This window comes from Heptranchias perlo, unplaced genomic scaffold (assembly GCF_035084215.1).
Source record: "Heptranchias perlo isolate sHepPer1 unplaced genomic scaffold, sHepPer1.hap1 HAP1_SCAFFOLD_52, whole genome shotgun sequence".
In the NCBI taxonomy this organism is placed as follows: domain Eukaryota; kingdom Metazoa; phylum Chordata; class Chondrichthyes; order Hexanchiformes; family Hexanchidae; genus Heptranchias; species Heptranchias perlo.
The window spans coordinates 8,146,296-8,169,821 of NW_027139537.1; the positions used below are offsets into that span (position 1 = coordinate 8,146,296).

The 23,526-nt window shown below is 46.5% G+C and overlaps 2 non-coding genes and 1 pseudogene across 2 annotated transcripts; 1 reads left to right on the forward strand and 2 right to left on the reverse strand.

Moving 5' to 3' along the window:
- Window positions 1-6,145: 6,145 nt before the first annotated feature.
- Window positions 6,146-6,217, reverse strand: trnaa-ugc (transfer RNA alanine (anticodon UGC)). Its single transcript has one exon. It is a non-coding gene; the product is annotated as a tRNA-Ala (tRNA).
- Window positions 6,218-11,509: 5,292 nt separating this feature from the next.
- trnag-ucc (transfer RNA glycine (anticodon UCC)) lies at window positions 11,510-11,581 on the reverse strand. Its single transcript has one exon. It is a non-coding gene; the product is annotated as a tRNA-Gly (tRNA).
- A 544-nt stretch (window positions 11,582-12,125) lies between these two features.
- LOC137314540 (histone H2A.J-like) lies at window positions 12,126-12,565 on the forward strand (annotated as a pseudogene).
- The last annotated feature ends 10,961 nt before the right edge of the window (window positions 12,566-23,526 follow it).

The following is a 23,526-nucleotide window of genomic DNA, read 5'->3' on the forward strand; positions in this document are numbered from 1 at the left end:
CGTGACCCCCGGAACTGAGAGACTGAGACCCCCCGGGACTGAGCGACTGAGACCCCGGGAGGGAGAGACCGCGACCCCGGGATGGAGGGATCGCGACCCCCGGGATGGAAGAACCTTGACCCCCGGGACGGAGGGACTGACTCCCCGGGACGGTGGGACTTCGACCCCGGAATGGAGGGACCGTGACCCCCGGGACAGTGGGACCTTGACCCTGGGATGGAGGGACAGTGACCCCCGGAATGGTGGGACCTGGACCCCGGGATGGAGGGACTGAGACCCCGGGACGGTGGGACCTTGACCCCCAGATGGAGGGAATGAGACCCCCGGGACGGAGGGACTGGGAATCCGGACGGTGGGACCGCGACCCCGAGATGGAGGGACCGTGACCCCCGGAACAGAGGGACTGAGACACCGGGACGCTGGAACCGCGACTCTGGGATGGAGGGACCGCGACCCCGGGATGGAGGGACCGTGACCCCGGGATGGAGGGACCGTGACCCCCGGGATGGAGGGACTGAGTCCCAGGGAAGGTGGGACTGCGACCCCGGGATGGAGGGACCGTGACCCCTTGGAATGAGGGACTGAGACACCGGGACGCTGGGACCGCGACTCTGGGATGGAGGGACCGTGACCCCCGGGACGGCGGGAAAATATATCTATCTTCTTCTTGAATACATCTAATGACTTGGCCTCCACTGCATTGTGTGGTAGAAAATTCCACAGGTTCACCACCCTCTGAGAGAAGAATTTTCTCCTCATCTCGGTTTTAAATGGCATACCCCGTATCCTGAGACTGTGACCCCTGGTTCTGGACTCCCCAGTCATCGGGAACACCTTCCCTCATCTCGTCTGTCTAGTCCCGTTATAATTTTATATGTTTCGATGAGATCACCTCTCATTTCTCTAGATTCTAGTCAATATAGGCCGAGTCGACCGAATCCCTCCTCATACGTCAGTCCTGCATTCCCACGAATCAGTCTGGTAAACCTTCGTTGCCCTCCCTCCATGGCAAGGACATCCTTCCTCAGGTAAAGAGACCAAAACTGCACACAATACTCCAGATGTGGTCTCACCAAGACCCTCCGTAACTGCAATAAGACATCCCTGCTACTGTACTCAAATCCTCTTGCAACGAAGGCCAACATACCATTCGCCTTCCAAATTGCTTGCTGCACCTGAATGCTCGCTTTCAGCGACCAGTGTAAAAGAACACCCAGGTCTCGATGCACCTCCCTTTTTCCCAATCTATCACCATTCAAATAATAATCTGCCTTTCTGTTTTTACAACCAAAATGGATAACCTCACATTTATCCACGTCATACTGCATCTGCCATGTTCTTGCCCACTCACCCAACTTGTCCAAATCACATTGGAGCCTCTTTGCATCCTTCTCACAGCTCACATTCCACCCCAGCTTTGTGTCGTCTGCAAACTTAGAAATGTTGCATTTAGTTCCCTCATCCAAATCATTGATATATATTGTGAATAGCTGGGGCCCAAGCGAAGATCCCTGCGTTACCCCACTAGTCACTGCCTGCCACCTGGAAAAAGACTCGCTTATTCCTACTCTCTGTTTCCTGTCTGTCAACCAATTCTCAATCCATGCCAGTATATTCCCCCCAGTCCCACGTGCTTTAATTTTGCACACTAACCTCTTGTGTAGGACCTTATCAAAAGCCTTCTGAAAACCCAAGTACACCACATCCACTGGTTCTCCCCTATCTATTCTACGAGTTACTTCCTCAAAAAGCTCCAGATGATTTGTGAAGCATGATTTCCCTTTCATAAACTCATGCTAACTTTGTTCAATCCCGTTAATGCCCTCCAAGTATTCTGTTATCACATCCTTTATAATAGACTCTGCATTTTCCCCACTACTGATGTTCGGCTAACTGGTCTGAAATTCCTTGTTCTTTCTCTCCCTCCTTTTTTTGAATAGTGGAGTTACATTTGTCACACTCCGATCTGTAGGAATTGTTCCAGAAAGTATAGAATTTTGGAAAATGATCACCAATGCATCGATTATTTCCAGGGCCACTTCCTTTAGTACTCTCGGATGTGGATTGTCAGGCCCTGGGGATTTGTCAGCCTTTAGCCTCATTAATTTCCCGAGCACTATTTCTTTATTAATATTGGTTTGCTTCAGTTCCTCCGTCTCACTAGACCCTTGGTTCCCTAACATTTCTGGCAGGTTATTTGTGTCCTCCTTTGTGAAGACAGAACCAAAGTATGTGTTTAATTGTTCTGCCATTTCTTTGTTCCCCGTTATAATTTCCCCCATTTCTGACTGTAAGGAACCTATATTTGTCTTCACTAATCTTTTTCTCTTGACATATTTATCGAAGCTTTTACAGTCAGTTTTTATGTTCCCTGCTAGTTTACTCTCATACTCTATTTTTCCCCTCTTAATCAATCTCTTCGTGCTCCTTTGCTGAATTCTGAACCGCACTCAATCCTCAGGCTTGCCAATTTTTCTGGCAATTTTATAAGTCTCCTCTTTGGATCTAATACTATCCCTAATTTCTTTTGTAAACCACGGTTGAGCCACTTTTCCAGTTTTATTTTTGCGCCAGACAGGAATGAATAATTGTTGTAATTCCTGCCCACGTTCTTTAAATATTAGCCATTGCAATCTACCGTCATCCCTTTAAGTAAATTTCCCCAATCTATCATGGCCAACTCGCACCTCATACTTTCGTAATTTCCTTTATTTAGATTCAGGACACCAGTTTCGGATTCAATTACTTGACTCTCCATCTAAATGAGGAATTCTATCATGTTATGATCGCTCTCCCCTTGTTCATTAATCGTTTCTCATTGCACGATACCCAGTCTAGGATCGCCTGTTCTCCAGTTGGTTCCTCAACGTATTGGTCTGGAAAACCATCACGCACACACTCCAGGAATTCCTCCCGCACAGTATTATTGCTAATTTGGTTTGACCAATCTATATGTAGATTAAAGTCACCCATGATTATAGTTCTACCCTTCTTGCATGCATCTCTAATTTCCTGTTTAATGCCGTCCCCTACATCTCCACTACTGTTTGGGGGCCTAAAGACAACCCCCACCAACGTTTTCTGCCCCTTGATGTTTCTTAGCTCCACCCATACAGATTCGACATCGTGATTTTCCGAGCCAATATCCTTCCTCACTACTGCATTGATTTCCTCCTTTACTAACAATGCTACCCCACCTCCTTTCCCTTTTTGCCTGTCCTGTCTAAATATTTAATACACCTGCTCCATCCTTGGTCACCTTGCAGCCATGTCTCCGTAATCGCAACTATATCATAACCGTTAATATCTATCTGTGTTGTTAATTCATCTAGCTTATTGCGAATGCTCCGTGGATTAAGACACAATGCCTTTAGACTTGTCTTTTTAAGATTACTAGTCATCTTAATTTTATTTATTTGTTTTTCGCCCTTGTTTTCTCTGCCTTCCACTGCTTCTTCCATTTATTTTGTTTCTATCCTTGTTTCCCCCTCCTTTGTCTCCCTGCTCAGGTTCTCATCCCCCTGCGACTCCAGTTTAAACCTTCCCCAACAGCACTAGCAAACACCCCCGCGAGGACATCGGTCCCAGTCCTGCTCGGGTGTAACCCGTCCCGCTTTTACAGGTCCCACCTTCCCCTGAACCGGCTCCAATATCCCACGAATCCATATCCCTGCCTCCTACACCATGCCTGCAGCCACGCATTCATCCGGTCTATTCTCCTGTTCCTGTACTCACTAGCACGTGGCACCGGTAGTAATCCTGAGATCACTGCCTTTGAGGTCCTGCTTTTGAATTTATCTCCTAACTGCTTAAATTCACCTTGCAGGACCTCATCCCGTTTTTTACTTATGTCGTTGGTACCGATATGGACCACGACTACTGGCTGTTCACCCTCCCCCTCCAGAATGCCCTGCAGCCGCTCCGTGATATCCTTGACCCTAGCACCAAGGAGGCAACATACGATCCTGGAGTCACGTTTGCGGCCAGAGAAACGCCTATCTGTCCCTCTTACATTTGAATCCCCTATCAATATAGCGCTGCCACTCTTCTTCCTCCCCTCCTGTGCAGCAGAGCCACCCGTGGTGCCACGAACCTGGCTCTTGCTGCTTTCCACTGATAAGCCATCTCCCCCAACAGTATCCGAAGCAGTATATCTGTTTGAGAGGGAGATGGCCCCAGGGGACTCCTGCTCTACCTGTCTAGTCCTTTTACTCTCCCTGGCGATCACCCATTTCATTTCTGCCTGCGTAATCTTTATCTGCGGTGTGACCACCTCACTGAACGTGCTATCCACGATAGTCTCAGCATCGCGGATGCTCCACAGTGAGTCCACCCGCAGCTCCAGCTCCGAAATCCGGTTAGCCAGTAGCTACAGCTGGACACGCTTCCTGCACACATGGTCGCCAGGGATACCTGTAGTGTTCATGACTTCCCACATAGTGCAGGAGGAGCATATCACGGGTACGAGCTCTGCTGCCATGACTTGCCTTAGATTTGCATTGCGTTCACCTCTCAGACTCTCTTCCCGGTCTCTGGACTCTCCTTTTACACTGCGCTCATCTCTTGGACTCTCCTCTCCTCCCAAGAACAAGTAAAGCGACCAAGACTTAATCTATTAATAGAACAAGGGCAGCACCAAACTTATTAAATCCTTTGAAGAAGTAACAGAAAGTGTAGATAAAGTTAATTTGGTAGATGTAATATATTTGGATTTTCAGTAGGCATTCGATGATGTCCCGCATTGTAGACTAAGTTCAGAGCATCTGGAGGCAAGGGACAGGTAGCGGAATGGATAGTAAGCTGCCTACAAAACAGAAAATAGAGAATGGGGTAAAGGGTTGCTACTCAGACTTGCAAAATGTGGGAAGTGCTTTAACACAGGGATCAGTGCTGTTCACATTTTACGTTAACGATTTGGATTCATGAATCGGAAGTACAATTACAAAATTTGCTGATGACACTAAATTGGGGGGTGTAGTTAATACTGAGAAACTATGCGTCAAAATGCAAGAGGACATTAATAAACTTGCAGAATGATGGATAAGTAGGTCACATGCTTGGATAATAGGAGTCTAAACGGGATAGAGGAGCAAAGGGGTACAGATACAAAAATAACTGAAAGTAGCGGCGCAGGTTAATAAGGCCATAAAAAGGCAAATCAAACACTAGAGTTCATTTCCAGAGAGATAGAATTGAAAATAAAAGAAGTTATGTTAACTTGTATAGAACTACAGTGAACCGCGCGTCACTTTCTAAGTAAACAAGTGGGCTTTCTGCTTCCTCTCTCCAGGACAACGAGATGCCCAGCGGTTCCGTGTGCTCACAATGTTCAACCTCTGCTTCAGTTCACGGGGTTTCTGCTCCTCTACATTGAACTTTCAAAAAAACAATTTAGCGGGAAAAAACAATTGCTAATAGTCAGTGATTTGGCTGAAATCAAAACTCTGAATCATTGAAACATAGAAAGGTTCCAGAACCAGGGGTAACAGTCTCAGGATACGGGGTATACCATTTAGAACCGAGATGAGGAGAAATCTTTTCACTCAGAGGGTGGTGAAGCTGTGGAATTCTCTACCACAGAAGGCAGTGGATGCCAAGTCATTAGATGTATTCAAGAAGGAGATAGATATGTTTCTTAATGCCATAGGAATCAAGGGATATGGGGAAAAAGCGGGAACAGGGTACTGAGTTAGAAAATCAGCCATGATCATTTTGAATGGTGCAGCATGCCCGAAGGGCCGAATGGCCAACTCTTGCTCCTATTTTCTATGTTTTTATGTGACAGCACAGAAGGAAGCCATTTAGCCCATCGAGTCCACGCCAGCTCTATGTTAGAGCAATCCTGCCAGTCCCACTCCCACGCCCTATCCCCAGAGCCCTGCAAATATTTTCCTCTAAGTACGACATTCAAGGGACATGCAAGAATGATGGAGGGTCAAACAGGAACAAGAGCTGGGACGACTCGCTCGACATTGCACCGTCACACATTCCGGTCAGTCGGCGGCTGCTCTGAGCTGAGCAGCTGAGGGGACCGTGAGATGAAGTCCTCCTCCGGGACAATTTAACGCTTGTGGAGCCTCAGAAGTTGCAACTCGCTGCACTGCGATTCATCTTTCTGGGGGTAATTCAGGTGCAAAAACATTCTAGGAGATACTGGGGATTGAACCCAGGACCTCATACATGCAAAGCATGTGCTCTACCACTGAGCTACATCCCCAGCCGAAGCAACGTTTTAACCAAGGAAAGAAGAACTGATTGCCTTCAGTTTATCCGGCCACCCAAGGATTTACTGGGCATAAAATCATCTCATTTTCTGCTCCAACAAGACAATTAAACATGGAGTTTGCGGACCTCATATAACTGTGGGTGAATGGAAGAAACCAGGCCTCGGCACTCAGAGTAATGAGAAAGGGGGCTTCGAGAAGAAAGGCTGGGAGAGGGGGTGAGACTCCTTGGGCTGTGCTCTCACCATCCTTCCTGTTTCAGGGCACATTTTCAAATACTCCCGTTATCAGTCACTTTGCTTACGGTTGGACGGGACTAGAAATGCTCAGGCACATTGTAGCAGAGGCCGGCAAGAATATGTCAAGCCCTTGAGATTAAGAAGAGGGCAACGTGAGGCGCGGAGACACTCTCCCTCCTTACCCCTATTAAGCTGTAAATCCCCCGTCCCCACACTCTCCCTCCTTACCCCTATTAAGCTGTAAATCCCCCGTCCCACTCATTCTCCCTCCTTGCCCCTATTAAGCTGTAAATCCCCCGTCCCACACTCTCCCTCCTTGCCCCTATTAAGCTGTAAATCCCCCGTCCCACACTCTCCCTCCTTGCCCCTATTAAGCTGTAAATCCCCCGTCCCACACTCTCCCTCCTTGCCCCTATTAAGCTGTAAATCCCCCGTCCCACACTCTCCCTCCTTGCCCCTATTAAGCTGTAAGTCCCCCGTCCCACATTCTACCTCCTTGCCCCTATTAATCTGTAAATCCCCCGTCCCACACTCTCCCTCCTTGCCCCTAATAAGCTGTAAATCCCCCGTCCCACACTCTCCCTCCTTGCCCCTAATAAGCTGTAAATCCCCCGTCCCACACTCTCCCTCCTTGCTCCTATTAAGCTTTAATCACCCGTCCCACACACTCTCTCCCTCCTTGCTCCTATTAAGCTTTAAATCACCCGTCCCACACACTCTCTCCCTCCTTGCCCCTATTAATCTGTAAATCCCCCGTCCCACACACTCTCCCTCCTTGCCCCTATTAATCTGTAAATCCCCCGTCCCACACACTCTCCCTCCTTGCCCCTATTAATCTGTAAATCCCCCGTCCCACACTCTCTCCCTCCTTGCCCCTATTAATCTGTGAATCCCCCGTCCCACACTCTCCCTCCTTGCCCCTATTAATCTGTAAATCCCCCGTCCCACACACTCTCCCTCCTTGCCCCTATTAATCTGTAAATCCCCCGTCCCACACTCTCTCCCTCCTTGCCCCTATTAAGCTGTAAATCCCCCGTCCCACATTCTCCCTCCTTGCCCCTATTAATCTGTAAATCCCCCGTCACACACTCTCCCTCCTTGCCCCTATTAATCTGTAAATCCCCCGTCCCACACACTCTCCCTCCTTGCCCCTATTAATCTGTAAATCCCCCGTCCCACACTCTCTCCCTCCTTGCCCCTATTAATCTGTAAATCCCCCGTCCCTCACACTCTCCCTCCTTGCCCCTATTAATCTGTAAATCCCCCGTCCCACACACTCTCCCTCCTTGACACGTCCTCGCTGTTTGAAATCCAGATTCATCACAGCCTCTATTTTTCTCCCTTTCTCTCCTGAATGTTCTGCATTATGGTGGGTTTCGGCCCCAGTCACTGTTTACCCTCCAGCACCCGGGCAAATGGAAATTCTGCACTTGTGAGTCTTTCCAGCGAACTGCCGGCATTTCGACCACGGGGAGCAGCACAGCCGCCGTCCCTGGCTGATTCTGTCCGGCAAAGCTGAGGCCAACTTTAGCAGATCAACAACAACCTGCGCCTTTAACGTAGTAAAATGTTCCAAAGCACTTCACAAGAGCGTAATCAGAAAAACAATTGACTCTGAGCCAAAGAAGGACACATTAGGACTAAGCTTGGTCAAAGAGCGAAGGAAGTTGGCCATGAACAAGATGCCAGATTTGGAAAAACGCAGAGTTCTCAGAGGTGACATGGAAAGAGGGAATTTGAACAGTTGATCCACTTGGCACTGAAGTGTCTGAAACTAATGATAGGAACTCCAGATAAAATAATTACTGACAAATGTTAAAACTACTTTCTTGACAAAAGAAATCTCGATTGAGCTTTTCAAAGATAAATTATTAACAGGGGTTCCCACTAACTCACCTGACTCACCGACCCAGGTTCCACCCGTCAAGCACCACGATTGGTGCAGAACACGCTGCTCCCTTGGCCCTCCAGCCTGGGCTCTCTTCCTGTTGGTTCTTCGGGCAATCAATCACAACTCGCCAACATTACGCTGCCGGGTGAAGTTGAGGGGCTCAGAGAAAGAAAATAAAATGAGGCCTTGAATCTGAATTGGAAAATTAGAGAAACAAGATTCAGTTCATCAACTTAGCGATTTAAAATCGAATCAAATGAAAAGCTGCAATTATTATTGGCGTGTCTTTGGCTCTCTGCTTCAAATGCATTTCTTTCGGTTCACGATATCATTTACACATCGAGCTGACTTTAAAGCTCCTCTCCACCCATCTTTTGTTTCTTTACTTGTCCCATTACCACACTCATTCCCTTGCACCATCATCCCTTTTATCATTTACACATCGAGCTGACTTTAAAGCTCCTCCAGACCCATCTTTTGTTTCTTTGCTTGTCCCATTACCACCCTCCTCCCCTTGCACCATCATCCCTTTTGTCACATTATCACTCCTGCCCTCCACCTCACACAGACCTTCCATTTTGTACTTCCCCTGCCCACGCCTTTTGCCTGGCTCTGTACCTGATTTAAAAACTATTAACTCTTTAACTTCTTCCAGTTCTGACGAAACCTTAACTTTGACCTGAAACGTTAACTCTGTTTCTTTGTCCACAGACGCTGCCTCACTTGCTTTCCAGCATTTTCTGTTTTTATTTCACATTTCCAGCATCCGCAGTATTTTGCTTTTGATTAGATAAACTTCGCCCTTCTGAACCAAATCACTGAAATATCAGCAAGAGGGGTTTACAATGGCTGATGATCTTACCCAGAATGCCCCGCGGGGTAGAATACGGTCTATCTCCATTCGAAGGGGCGCAATGCGCAGTCGCGGCCAGGGCCGCTGGCCGGAGAAATCAGCGCCTCTGAGAGATAGAGGGTTTTCGGGGGCGCGGGGGATTGTGGGGCATCCGGCCGCCATTAGTCGCAGGTTGTGGGTCAGTGCTTTATTGCGCGCGTCGCCCACAGAACCGTTTCTGGAAATACAGACTGAGGAATTCAGAGCGGGTTTGCTGAACAGACACTGACCGTACAATGTAGAACAGAGTTTCTCAAACTATTTTTCTCGTGACACAGTGGAAGTAAAAACACTTCCCCCAGGGACCCCAAACAATAATAACTTCAGACTGGAGTTTGCATCAAATCCCAATAAAGGTCAGTCCATGCTCGCTCTTCACTTCACTTCAAGTAATAACTAAAATTAGACATCGACGTTGCTTGAAAAACATTTTAAATACAGTATAAATACAGCAAAAGAAGATCAGGTTGAGTTTCGCTTCCTTAATGTGAGGGGTGGGTCTGTCAGTTGGTCATGATCTCGTTCCAATCTGGATCACAGGATGAAAGTGCTTCACGCATCTCAGGTGCGCTGTAAAGTTTCTTTCTCTTGTATTTAACCTTGTCAAAGTCGAAAATCCCAGTTCGCACATGTAGGTTGTTGTGAACGGCAGCAACAACAGAACAGTAATCATAACAGAGGATATTCTTTGAAAGCACTGATCCAAAAAGATGACAAACTGAATGATTTGTGGCGTTTTCAGTGTGCTCACAGGTGAGTCGCACCGGCTCGTTTTCTTGCTCAGGCATCAAGTTTAGCCTCATTATTGATTCAGGATTTTCGAAAGCAAAAGGATCTTTCACGCAACGCTTTTCCTTCAAATTTTCAAATCCCTCTGCAGGGAAGTAGCGACTAAAATGGTCAGACAGAGCAGCGAGATGTAACTGTGTGACACATTTCATTTCATTCCCTTTTTCTTCATTGATGCTGTTCTCCTCAATGTGTTGCAACAGTGTGAAGCAGTAACTGAGCTCCGCTCCCATTTCTGAGCGTAACTCTTCAAAAACCCTGCAGTTCAATGAGTTCCTTCAATGAAAACCCCCTTCTCATTCCAAGCCATTATAGAGAGTGCGGTGCCCAGAACTGAGCACTGAACTCTAAATGATGCCTAACCAGAGCTCTGTATAACTGGGACATAACTTCCACTGCTTTTTATTCCAATTCCCTTGAGATAAAAATCAAAATTTAATCTCCATTTTAACATTTTTTTTGTGATTTAGTGATCACTTTTATTGATTTCTGTACTTGGTCACTTAAATCTCTCTCCTCCCCCACAGTACCTGGCTTCTTGCCATTTAGAAAATACACAGATCTATCGTTTTATGGTCCAAAGGGATGACCTCACACTTCCCCACGTTGAACTCCATCTGCCACAGTTTCACCCACTCACGTAATCTATCAATGTCCCTTTGCAAATTTCTGCTCCCATCTACAATGTTTACTGTGCTACCTAAATTATTGTCGTCAGCACACTTGGAAATAAAGCTCTTTACATAAGAACATAAGAAATAGCAGCAGAATAGGCCATATGGCCCATCGAGCCTGCTCCGCCATTCAATAAGATCATGGCTGATCTTCGATCTCAACTCTACTTTCCCGCCCGATCCCCATATCCCTTGATTCCCCAAGAGTCCAAAAATCTATCGATCTCAGCTTTGAATATAACTCAACGACTGAGCATCCACAGCCCTTTGGGGTGCAGAGAATTTCAAAGATTCACAATCCTTTGAGTGAAGAAATGTTTCCTCATGTCGGTCCTAAATGGCCAACCCCTTATCTTGAGACTATGAGCTCTCGTTCTTGACTCTCCAGCCAGGGGAATCAGACTCTCAGCATCTACCCTGTCAAGCCGTCTAAGAATTTTATACATTTCAATGCGACCATCTCTCATTCTTCTAAACCCCACCGAATATTGGCCAATTTGACACAATATTTCCTCACACGACAATTTCAGCAAGACCTCCTTACTCTTATATTCCAACACCCTTACAATAAAGGCAAACATATCATTTCGCTTCCTCACTCTCATTAGACCCTTGGTAAATCAGTATTTCCAGCATGTTTTTCCTCTTTTCCTTCTGTCGGGAAAATAAATGAAGGTTGAAAACATTTTACTATAATTACACCCGATTATGTTTTGGAAACAATATCCAACTGAACTGCATCAAATTCGATTATAAACTTAAGAGTTTCTGATGGAAATAAACTAATAAGAACACTGAATTGCGATGGCCGGGAATCGAACGCGGGTCAACTGCTTGGAAGGCAGCTATGCTCACCACTATACCACCATCGCTGAAAATAATCGATAATAAAATAGTTCCCAAACATCAGACCCTGAACAGACACTGCAGGCTGTTGGATTTTGTTCTTCATTTTCACTGGTTTCTGACGGATCCTTTCTCGCTCTGTTGCAGTTCCTGTTTCCGCCCAGTAGATTTCACCAACCCCCAATCAATGGAAATTCCACACCAGCCAGTAATTCTTCACCTGATATCGGACTGAAGAGACAGTCGATACCTGCAATACTTGACCAGCTGGAAATACATTTTACCACAGCTCACATCAGCCTTTGAGTAAAGTTAAATAATTCCATTAAATCATTACAGAGACCTGACTACCAACTGGAAAGGAATGGCAGCTTAATATTCAAGTCTATCAGATCTTTAGAAAGGACAGGGAAATAGGGAAAGGAGGAGGAGCAGCAATATTACTAACGGACAATAATACAGCAGTTCAAAGATAGAATATCAGTGAGGGTGAGCGGGCAGTGTAAACACTCTGAGAGAGACCCATCACAAGTGTCCCCACTGTACTCCCCCAGAAGGTATAAGAAGGGCGAGTGCGGGAGGATTTCTTCATTCTTTGTGAAAGTGTTTGTGAGATTGTGGAAATGTCTGGAAGAGGAAAAACCGGCGGTAAAACTCGGTCCAAGGCCAAGATTCGCTCATCCCGGGCCGGACTGCAGTTCCCTGTTACCCGTGTTCACAGGCTCCTGCGAAAGGGGAACTATGCTGAACGTGTGGGTGCCGGAGCCCCGGTCTATCTGGCTGCTGTGCATCGAGTATCTGACGGCTGAAATCCTCGAGGTGACCGGCAACGCGGCCCGGGACTAACAAGAAGACCCGCATTATCCCCAGACACCTGCAGCTGGCCATCCGCAACGACGAGGAGCTCAACAAGCTGCTGGGACGGGTGACCATCGCTCAGGGTGTAGTCTGATATCCAGGCCGTGCTGCTGCCGAAGAAAACCAGCATTGTGAGCTCCAAGAGCAAGTAAACCGGCCAAGGCTTAATCTGATAACCCAAAGGACAGGACCAAACTCATTGAAATCTTTGAAGAAGGAACAGAAAGTGCAGACAAGTTTAATGCAGTAGAGGTGATATATTTGGATTTTCCGAAGGCATTCTATGTTGTACCACATTGTAGACTCATGGCTAAGTTCAGAGCACGTGGAGTCAGAGTCAGGTGGCTGAATGGACAGTAAGTTGGCGACAAAACTGAAACCCGAGAATAGAGGTTAAGGGTCGCTACTCAGACTGGCAAAAGGTGGGAAGTTGAGTTCCAGTTGCTGGGACCACTGTTCTTCACAATTTACATTAACGATTTGGATTCGGGAATCGGAAGTACAATTCCAAAATTTGGGGACGACACCAAATTGGGGGATTGAGTTAATACAAAAGAAGAATGCATCAAAATGCAAGAGGGAATTAATAAACTTACAGAATGAAGAATCAGGAGGTCACACACTGCTTGGATAATAAGAGTCTAAACGGGATAGAGGAGCAAAGGGATCTCGTGGTACAGATACACAAATTACTAAAAGTAGCGACCCAGGTTACTCAGGTCATAAAAAGACAAATCAAACAGTAGGATTCATTTCTAGAGGGATAGAGTTGAAAAGCAAATAAGTTATGTTAAACTTGTATAGAACCTTGTTTAGACCAGACTTGGAATACTGCGAACAGGTCTCGTCTCCATATTATAGACATAGGGGCATTGAAGAAGGTGCAATCAAGATTCAAAAGGATGATACCAGAAATGAGAGGATATTCTTATCAGGAAAGACTGAACAGACTGGGTCTCGTTTCACTCGAAAAGAGAAGGCTGAGGGTTGATCTGATCGAGGTTTTTAAGATAATGATAAGGTTTGTTGGGACAGATGTAGAGAAAATGTTTCCACTTGTGGGGAGTCCAAAACTTCAGGTAATAAATATAAAATAGTCGCTAATAAATCAAATAGGGAATTCAGGAGAAATTGCTTTACCCAGAGAGTGGTTAGAATGTGGAACTTGCAACTACGAGGAGTACCTGAGGCAAATACCATAGGGGCATTTAAGGGGAAGATAGATCAGCACATGAGGGAGAAAGGTATCGAAGGATATGCCGATAGAGTTAGATGAAGTAAGGAAGGAGGAGGCTCATGAGCAGCATAAACACCGGCATAGATTAGTTGGGCCGAATGGCCTGTTTCTGTGCTGTCGTTTCAATGTAACTCGATGCAAAGGCTATTTTCAGAGCCACCCTCTGTATCTGTGAAAGGACTGGTTACTGTCTGAAGGGAGACGCTGATATCATGCTACCAGTGTGGCTTTGCGCTGCTTTTGTCTCGTTGTGGACGAGATGAGGTATTAATAGGACTGGAGTCGGGGCAGTGACTACAGTCCGGTACTTTAAACGGTGACTTATAGATCCCAGCCCACACATCACCAGATTTCTTGTATTTATTTAAACTACTTGCCATGCTGGGCTCGTAAAGAATCACCAGAACTGCTCGACTAACCTTTCTACATCTGTGGAATTCAGCGCTTCACTCCGTTTCTGTTCTATTTTGTTGGATTATTTACATAACGCATCAAACTCACTGGGGAATCACTGAAATGTAACTCTGTATAGAAACAAATAACAGTGAATTGCCTGGTGCCCAGGAGATCAGGAACATTACTCACCTTTCGTCCTGTTAACGAGTAAACCGTGTTTAGAGTCCATCGACCCGCTTTTGTTCCATATGGGGGATTAAACAGAGAAATCGCGAGGGGAGGAGACAGTCAGAGTGACAGAGGGGAGAGCGGCCTCTGATCTTCCAGCTCCACCTCCAGTTCTCTCCATCCCACAGTTTCAAACCGTTTATCGATAATAGAACCGAACCTCAGCGCTCCGCACAAACCCTGACAGACCCGGGCTTCATATTCAAGGGTTCCCAAAACCCGAAGCTTTCAAATAAGCCCCGTTACAATGAGAAATCGTTAATATTCCTGCCTAAATACAGTCCATTCAATAACAAGTCAACTCGGCTCCTCCATTTCAGTCTGTTTCCCTGTTCTATCTCCCCACACATCCCCTCCCAGACGGGTTCAGCGTTTTACAAACACCTTATTCCAGCTTATTTGGAGAATCTCATGTGTTGGGGTTTGAGTTATGACGAGGAGTTTCTCCGCCAGTGTTACCGTCTCACAGAGACTCTCGCCCTGAATCTGTGAAAAGATTATGACCATGAACTGGGACTGGAGCCGAACACATCCCCAGTTACAGTGAGGCCCGGCCCGGACATCTCATTCTCTCTATTTTATATCAGACAGTATCCCACTTTCATGTCCAGCAATAGAGAGAGAGAGAGACAGTATCAGTCTTACACTCACTATCTGTGTCCAAATTACGCTCAATAGCAGTATCCACCTTCATATACAGCACCAGAGAGAGAGAGGGGGAGGCAGACACGGTGAGAGAGACAGAGAGAGCGGTGAGACACAGTGACAGACAGACGTTAACAGTATTCGTTCCAGACTGACCGGTAAAGTGCCGTTTTATCCAGAAAGATCGCGTTGGAGAGACAGAAGATGCAATCTCATCTCTCACTGATATTGTACAAGGGTCAGAAACACTATTAATCCCACACTCGGGGACAGTACAGAGAGGGACAGAAACAATGGGTCACATTTAACCCTCTAATGCCTGTTGTACTATCTGCAGTTTTACAGCTCAGGGCTGTTCGATATTACTCTCAGTGACCTACAGTTTCACTCCGGTTAAATTAATCTGCGACTGTTGCTGCCTGATATTAACCCTACACGGTCCCAGCAAATACACCGACTCCCACTTTCCTCCCATGTTTCTCCAGGATTGGTTTGGGAAATCCTCTCCCAGTCACACATTATAGGGGCCATTAATGAAGAGAATCCATTGGCTGATTTCACAGCCGCTCACTTTATCTCTGAAAGGCTCTTTACCATCAAAAGACCCCGAGAGAAACAGCAGGGATGGAAACATCGAGTTTAATAGTTGGAGATTGTAAAGTCAGTCTGGATTCCAGCGTTAGGCACTGGTGGAATCCCATCTGTTTCCCATTCTCGTGCCTGTTCCTGCACTGCCTGTGGACCCCATTCCCTCTGATCTTTCCCCCAGTCCCACTTCCTTTGCTCAGACTCGGAAAAATTCCAATTGGGGAAAGTTTCCATCGATTTTTGGATTGGGAATTGTGGGCGCCATTCCCTCAGTGAGCGGAAGAAGATGGTTTAAAACAGCTGGGAATGGAGCGATCACGGCCCCCGGGGGAAGGGAGCAAAGAGCAGCCTCGTTACAGCAGATCATCGCTTCGGGACCGTGTCCGCAGATGGGCTCAGTGATCGGCATTGAGTCCGGGGGAAGTTCTGGGGGAGTCCGGGGGCTGTTTGTAAGAGGCGGAGTGGATTAGGAACTGGTCACGGAACATGGAGTGAGAGGGGGGAAAGGAGAGGTCATTCTCGGGCTGTGTGTGTACAGGGTGTGTCCAGGGGAAGGGAGAGAGAATGGGAGGAACCTGCTATTAAAATCATTGCTGCTTTCTCTCCCCAAACCAGGAGTGAATGGTCCTGGTTTAGTTCCAGTCTCACCCTGTTTATTGTTATTGGACAGTGAAGAGTGGAAACAGAGCCGGACAGTAAGGATGTGGGGAGTTATACAAAGAGCATCTATTGCAGGCATCAGGTGAGAAGTGTGAAGGACACATTTTAAACAGCGGCTGTTTGGTTTCGGTTGAACGGTTAGTCCCATGGGAGAGGGGATTAGAAACCTGACCTGTACAAAGGTCCCTGCCCCATCGGGTAGTCCCATTCATGGATCAGTGCAGGGGTTGGGCCGTGTCTGGATGTCATTGAATTGTTGTAAAACAGCCCAACACACCTGGTATGCAGAAGCTGAGTGCTGCAGTACTGCAGTGGAGTCAGACACTGACACTGTTTGTATCACTGGATTTCATTTTGTGGATATTCAAAATGATCATTAACAGAGATATTTAACTGATCACTTCTGAATTTTCTCCCTCACATGTTCCTGAGTAACAAGAGATAATTTTCTTTCCACAGGCAAACCCTTGAACGATCCAGAATAAATGTGATGCTTCCTCCACCCGAGGCAGAAGGAACAATGCAGCCAGCTCCTTCTCACACACAGTAAGTATATTATCACTCACAGAGCACAGAGACACAGACATGTCATCAGTTCCACAGTCTCAGACAGCAGAAGTAGTCAGTCCCACACTGATCACAATTTCCAGAGACACATTTTCAATCCAACAGTCAAGCAGAGTAGGTGAGGCAGACACTGTTCCATTTCCCCCTAACTCAGTCCCGCTGACAGGTAGATACCAAAATCCCAGTCCAAAATCACACTCTCAGAGTGAAAGGCACTGTTATAATCTCACAGTAGAGCAACATTAGCTACAAATTAAATACCAGATAGAAATCACACATGGTACCCGATTCAAAGGTACAGAATGAATCCCAATAATGTTCCCCGAGATTCAAATTGAATACTAGCCCAGAACTCTCACACACATGACTTTAATACATGCAATATCCATTCGAAAAGTGTATCATATGATACAAATTGCATACAAGTCCAAAACTCAGGTAGAGTATCAGATTGAGAAATATTGAAAGATAGTAAACCTGAGAAACAAATTAGATACCTGTTCAGAATGTACTCGGAGAATGAGATTTAAAGATAGAGTATCAATTCTATTAGTGCAGACTGAGATACACATTACATACCAGTCCAAAAATCTCATACACAAAGAGCAGGACAAATCCAATCCGGCCAATTACCGCCCCATCAGTCGACTCTCAATCATCAGCAAAGTGATGGAAGGTGTCGTCGACAGTGCTAACAAGTGGCACTTACTCACCAATAACCTGCTCACCGATGCTCAGTTTGGGTTCCGCCAGGACCACTCGGCTCCAGACCTCATTAGAGCCTTGGTCCAAACATGGACAAAAGAGCTAAATTCCAGAGGTGACGTGAGAGTGACTGCCCTTGACATCAAGGCAGCATTTGACCGAGTGTGGCACCAAGGAGCCCCAGGAAAATTGAAGTCAATAGGAGTCAGGGGGAAAGCTCTCCAGTGGCTGGAGTCTTACCTAGCACAAAGGAAGATGGTAGTGGATGTTGGAGGCCAATCATCTCAGCCCCAAGGTATTGCGACAGGAGTTCCTCAGGGCAATGTCCAAGGCCCAACCATCTTCAGCTGCTTCATCAATGACCTTCCCTCCATCATAAGGTCAGAAATGGGGATATTCGCTGATGATTGCACAGTGTTCAGTTCCATTCGCAACCCCTCAAATAATGTAGCAGTCCGAGCCCGCATGCAGCAAGACCTGGACAACATCCAGGCTTGGGCTCATAAGTGGCAAGTAACATTCGCGCCAGATAAGTGCCAGGCAATGACCATCTCCAACAAGAGTGAATCTAACCCCTTGACATTCAACGGCATTACCATCGCCGAATCCCCCACCATCAACATCCTGGGGGTCACCATTGAACAGAATCTTAACTGGACCAGCCATATAAATACTGTGGCTACGAGAGCAAGTCAGAGGCTGGGTATTCTGCGGCGAGTGACTCACCTCCTGACTCCCCAAAGCCTTTCCACCATCTCCAAGGCACAAGTCAGGAGTGTGATGGAATACTCTGAACTTGCTTGGATGAGTACAGCTCCAAAACACTCAAGAAGCTCGACACCATCCAAGATAAAGCAGCCCGCTTGATTGGCACCCCATCCGCCACCCTAAACATTGAATCCCTTCACCATTGGCGCACAGTGGCTGCAGTGTGTACCATCCACAGGATGCACTGTAGTAACCCGCTAAGGCTTCTTCGACAGCACCTCCCAAACCCACGACCTCTACCACCTAGAAGGACAAGAGCAGCAGGCACATGGGAACAACACCCCCTGCACGTTCCCCTCCAAGTCACACACCACCCAGACTTGGAAATATATCGCCGTTACTTCATCGTCGCTGGGTCAAAATCCTGGAACTCCATTCCTAACAGCACTGTGGGAGAACTGTCACCACACGGACTGCAGCGGTTCAAGAAGCCAGGTCAGCACCAACTTCTAAAGGGCAATTAGGGATGGGCAATGAATGCCGGCCTTGCCAGCGATACCCACATCCTATGAAGGAATAAAAAAACAGTTATTAAACATAACAACGAGATCTGCACCTAGTTTTATCTGTGCAATTTCTGATCTCCATTCAGACCTGTATCTATGTTTCACTTTCTATTTCCTGCCCTCTGTACAGTGTGTTTCTTTCCCAGTGAGGCGAGGTACTCTGTAATAAATGTCCCAGTGCTGTGTTGACAGAAAATGGTGGCCCTGAATAAACACAAAATTGAGACATACACCTGTAAAAAAATCAGTGCCTTTACATTTAAACAAAATGCCTCTCTCAGTGTGTCTCTCCTTCTCTGTACTTTACGGCCGATGTATGGAACAGTGACAGCTCCTGGACATGTACAGTACACAGTGGGTAACAGGGAACCATTCATTCCCTCCCTGAACTGAAAACATAATGTCTGCCAGCAAGGCTCACTGAGGGGCAAGGCGGCCATTATACTGTGGGGCACGGCGGCCATCTTACTGAGGGGCAAGGCGGCCATCATACTGTGGGGCAAGCTGGCGATCTTACTGAGGGGCAAGGCGGCCATCATACTGTGGGGCAAGCTGGCTATCTTACTGAGGGGCAAGGCGGCCATCTTACTGAGGGGCAAGGCGGCTATCTAACTGAGGGCCAAGGCGGCCATCATACTGTGGGGCAAGCTGGCTATCATACTGTGGGGCAAGCTGGCTATCTTACTGAGGGGCAAGCTGGCTATCTTACTGAGGGGCAAGGCGGCCATCATACTGTGGTGCAAGGCGGCCATCATACTGTGGGGCAAGGCGGCCATCTTACTGTGGGGCAAGCTGGCTGCCTTGCTGAGGGGCGAAGGCCATAAAAATGCAAACATTTCTCGAGGAATAGAATTGAAAAGCAGAGATATTATGTTGAACTTGTACAGGAGCTTGTTCAGACCAGTCTATGCAAACTGCAATTAAATCAGATAATGCTGGACACACACAACAGGCCAGGCAGCATCTGTGAAGAGAGAAACAGTCTTAACATTTCAGGTCTGTGAACAGTTCTGGTCTCCATATTATAAAAACCATACACGGTCACTGGAGAAGGTGCAAAAAATGATTCACTAGAATGATACCAGAACTGAGAGGTTATAAATATAAGGAAAGACTGAACAGGCTGGGTATTTTTATTCTAGAGAAGAGAAGGCTGAGGAGTGCCCTAATAGAGGTCTTTACAATGAGGAAGGGGTTTGATATGTTAGAGGTCGGGAAGATGTTTCCACTTGTGGGGCGTCCAAAACTTGGGGTCATCAATATAAAATAGTCACTAATAATCTCAATAAGGAATTCAGGAGAAACTTTTTAACCATGAGAGTGGATGGAATTTTGGAACTTGCTCCTACCTGGAGTAGTTGAGGCGGATAGTAGAGATGTATTTAAGGGGAAGCTGGATAAGTACACGAGGGAGAGAGGAACAGAAGGATATTCTGAAAGAGTTAGATGAAGTAAGGAGGAGGCTCGTGTGGAGCATATGCACCGGAATGGAACAGTTGGGCCGAATGACCTGTTTTTGTTTAAGATTTAAGTCTCGTCTTTTCTATTCCCATGGAAATAATCCTGTTTTTTCAAGTCTTTCCAAATAAGTTTCCCTTACCTGGCCTCATTCGAGTGAATCTACATTGTGCTCTCCCTATGGCTTTAATGTTGTTTCTATAATGGGACACCGAAACTGCTCTGGAACTATGTGGTTTAACCGAATAGAGTAACTAATAAATCTTCATCATAATCATCAGTCCCAGAGAGCAGTAAAACGGGTAATAATCAAAGAGTAAAAAGATAAATAACTAATAAATCTTCATCCCAGTCATCAGTCCCAGGGAGCAGTAAAACGGGTTATAATCAAAGAGTAAAAAGACAAATAACTAATAAATCTTCATCATAATCATCCGTCCCAGGGAGCAGTAAAACGGGTTATAATCAAAGAGTAAAAAGACAAATAACTAATAAATCTTCATCTCAGTCATCAGTCCCAGAGAGCAGTAAAACGGGTTATAATCAAAGAGTAAAAAGACAAATAACTAATAAATCTTCATCCCAGTCAGTGTTGCTTGTCTCCTATTAGATAGAGCACTCCCGAAAGGATCCCTCACGGTTGTACAAACCGATTTCAATGCGATGCCTGAACATAAACCAAGTTATGTTGTTCGAACAAAACGGTGTCCACGAGCAGTTTCCAATGTTTATTTATGTGAGTAAGTCTGTCTCTGATATAAATCTCTTTCTGGTACAAGAATATGATCCCAGAAACTACTTTTGCTCATACAGTGGACAAATAATGAACACATTCCAATGAAAGTTAACAACAACTTGCATTCCCAGACCGCCTTTAATGGAATAAACATTCCCAAACGGATTCACGGAGAAGTAAAAGGAATAAGAAGATATCAGGAGGACTGGCGAAAACCTTGGTCAAGAGTGGGTTTGAGGAGGGTGTAAATGGAGGAGAAGTAAATGGAGAATCGGAGGGGATATGATTGGTTTTCAAGAGTAGAATTTCGACGACCCCTGAGCAAGGAAGGAAATAGTAGGAAGGACGGCGAAAGCTTGGAGCAAGAGATGGGTTTCTTGGAAGGTCTGAAAGAAGGAAAGAACTTGCTTTTATCTCGCGCCGTTCTTGACCTCGGGACGTCCCTAAACAGTCAATGAAGTACATTGTTAAGAGTAGTCGCTGTGTTAATGTAGGAAACGTGGCAGCCAATTTGCGCACATCAAGCTCCCACACACTGCAATGAGATAAATGGCCAGAAAGTCGGTTTTATTAATATTGGTTGAAGGGTAAATATTGGCCAGGACACTGGAAGGAACTCCCCTGCACCTTTTCGAATATTGCTGTAGGATCTTTCACATCGACCTTAGAGGGCAGATGGGCCCTCGGCTTAAAGTATCCTACCGTCGGCACCTTCGACAGCACAGCGCTCCCAGAGTACTGCCCGTCCGACAGTACCGCGCTCTTTTGGCACTGACCATCCAGCAGTGCGCCAGTCCCTCAGTACCGACCCTCCGACAGTGCAGCACTCCCTTACTGCTGACCCTCAGACAGTACTGTGCTGCCTCAATATTGACCCTCCGACAATAAAGCACTCCCTCAGTACTGACCCTCCGAGAATAATGTTCTCCCTCAGTACTGACCCTCCGAGAGTAATGTGCTCCCTCAGTCGTGACCCTCCGATAGTCGAGTGCTTCCTCAGGACTGCACTGCAGTGTCAGCCGGGATTATATGTTCAAGTCTCTGGAATTAGACTTCAATGCACAGACTTCTATCTTACAGGTGAGACTGCTACCACTGAGCCACGTCTGACACGTGAAAGGAGGAATGGAGATGGAGGGGCTCAGGGAGGGCATTCAGGAGCGTGGATATGGCTGAAGGCACGACTGTCAGAAGTGGGACAAATGGACTGCAGATGCACAAGCGGCCAGAGGTGGAGGAGCAGAATGTTTGGGAGGGGCTGTCGGAACTGGTAGTTTATAGAGATAGGGAGGGGTGAGGCCCTGATGGATTCAAGTGTGAGAAAGAATAAAAATAAACTAAAGGCTGAGGAGATTGGAATCCAAAGCAAGTCAGTAAGGGCTTGAGTGATTGGTGAGTGACTCACCAATCAAAAAACCAGGGGTGAGGATGGAATCCCTGGCAAGGATGTGGAGATTTTGGGGCCAAAGATCATGACTTCCCAATTTTTAACTGGAGGAACTGGTGGCTCATCTAAAACAGAATGTGGGTCTGACAACACAAAGGTATTGGAAGGGTCAAGAGAGGCGGTGGTTTTGTCAGCGTCCATCTGAAAGCTGGTCCATGTCTGTGGACTATTTCACCAAAGGGCAGCATGTAGATGAGGAAGAGGAGGGAGCCAAGGATTGAACCTTTAGAAACATCAGAGATAACGGTGATAGGGTGGGAAGAGAAGCTTCTCCTGGCTCTGATCAGATAGGTGAGTGGAACCAAGTGAGGGTAGTCCCAGCAAAAGAGGCCAGTGTCCGATGAATGAGATGGTGACCGGTGGGTTGTCTGTAGGTCTGGAAATGGGGAGGGTTTTAAACCCAAGGATGAGAATTTTAAATTTAATGAATATGTAACTGGGAGCCAGTGAGGGTCAGTGAGTCCGAGCAGTGCCTGGTGCTGGTTGGACACGGACAAGAGTTTTGGACGAGCTCACGTTTATGGAAGGTGGAGGTTGGGTGGCCGGTCAGGAGTGCCTTTGAGGAATGGAGACTGGAGGGGACAGAGACATTGATGAGGGTTTCAATGGCAATGGGCTGAGGAAGGAATGGAGGCGGGTGAGGGAATCACCGGGCCTTTGTGATGGAGGTCAAATCCGGTCATGAGCTCAGCTCGGTGTTGCAAGGGGCCAATTTTACTGGAGCTGTTAACCAATGTAGAATAAACGGGTAAACATCTGCAGTAAAATAGCGGAGAGAGGAATGTCAATGGGACACGTTCAGTGTCCGTCCCCTCATATCACCCACAGTCATTTCTAGGCTGCAATCCTCAACCTGTCCTTCAACTGTCCTCGTATCAGAGACTCACAATTCATATTTTAACTGGGAAACTGCAGGAACAGAGTGAAACGGGTCTGCTTGTGTCCCTGTATTCAGTCTACACTGCGGAGACATCTGTCTAAATTATAAATGAAACACCAGGAGTGAACATGGTCAATATAGTTATATAAAAGCTGTAAATGAAGCCGTTTATTATTATTGGATCAGTCCTGTATGAGAACAGATTTAAACTTTATTCCTGAGAGAGGTCTGATTAAGTAATATCGTGGACTTTGAGATCTTTTTGTTTTATTCACCACATTATTTACATCGG